General features: G+C 32.9%; 1 protein-coding gene across 1 annotated transcript in view; it reads right to left on the bottom strand.

Annotated features, from left to right (window-relative positions):
• Window positions 1-651, bottom strand: part of LOC106877631 (ankyrin-1) — a 22,955-nt gene that overhangs the window by 8,192 nt on the left and 14,112 nt on the right. The window lies entirely within an intron of this gene.

The following is a 651-nucleotide window of genomic DNA, read 5'->3' on the forward strand; positions in this document are numbered from 1 at the left end:
GTCCCTCTTAGCGTGAGGCATTCATGTATAGCAATGCCCTTATATAAATAAATATATTTTAGGGAATAAATGATGAATTTTTCCCTTATGAGGTTTTTTCCTGCAAGCTACTTAATAAATTCTTATAAAAGACTTTATCCTATTATTGTATTGAATATATATATATATATATATATATATATATAATATATATAAATTAAAATAAGCAACAAGGATATCCAAAGTTAATGCAGTATGATCGTTTCATGTGACTCCATTTATTTAAGCAATGTGAACATTACATCAAATGTAAAATGCAGAGCAATAATCCTCAGCTGCATAAAGACATAGAAATTTACTGAAATTTCATTTCAACAGAAGTACATATTGTTGTAACTACATTTAAACTCTCCAAGTAGAAAGGAAGAATACGAAAAACCATTTTGACTTAGCCAGACCATACAGGATTTACTCTTTGTAAGCCTAGTACTTATTCTATTGGTCTCTTTTGCTGAAGCACCAATTTTGCAGGGACATAAACACACCAACATCGGTTGCCAAGCAATGATGGGGTGGACACACACACACACACACACACACACACACACACACACACACACACACATATGTACGACAGGCTTCTTTCAGTTTCCATCTACCAAATCCACTCAC

Source organism: Octopus bimaculoides, chromosome 9 (genome assembly GCF_001194135.2).
Source record: "Octopus bimaculoides isolate UCB-OBI-ISO-001 chromosome 9, ASM119413v2, whole genome shotgun sequence".
In the NCBI taxonomy this organism is placed as follows: Eukaryota; Metazoa; Mollusca; class Cephalopoda; order Octopoda; family Octopodidae; genus Octopus; species Octopus bimaculoides.